This window comes from Myxine glutinosa, unplaced genomic scaffold, assembly GCF_964187855.1.
Source record: "Myxine glutinosa unplaced genomic scaffold, kmMyxGlut1.1 SCAFFOLD_593, whole genome shotgun sequence".
Classification (NCBI taxonomy): Eukaryota; Metazoa; Chordata; class Myxini; order Myxiniformes; family Myxinidae; genus Myxine; species Myxine glutinosa.
The window spans coordinates 600-965 of NW_027616689.1; positions in this window are offsets into that span (position 1 = coordinate 600).

Here is a 366-nt window from a genome sequence, read left to right on the forward strand (position 1 = left end):
GCCTAACAGTTGGAGAGTGTGGGAAAAATGTAAATTAAAGAAGTGAAACATTTGTTGGAAGATTGGAAGAAACAGGGACGTTGGATCATAATGTAGGGACGTGGTTGGGATAATATATCGTATAAAGCGAAAAATTCTTATTTGTATTTCATACTAATAATAATAATATATATAGTTGAATAACTCAACTTATACGAGTGGAAATCATTTTCAGGATTTGCGAATGTTTTGCTGTGCACGGGATAAAGCCATGGCGGTATAATGAGTAGCACACTCCTTGCGTTCTTTTTATTTTTTGCTGATAATCCACTGATCGTCTCTCGTGGTGTAAACCCAATGAAACTTTTGATAAATTAACATTATTTT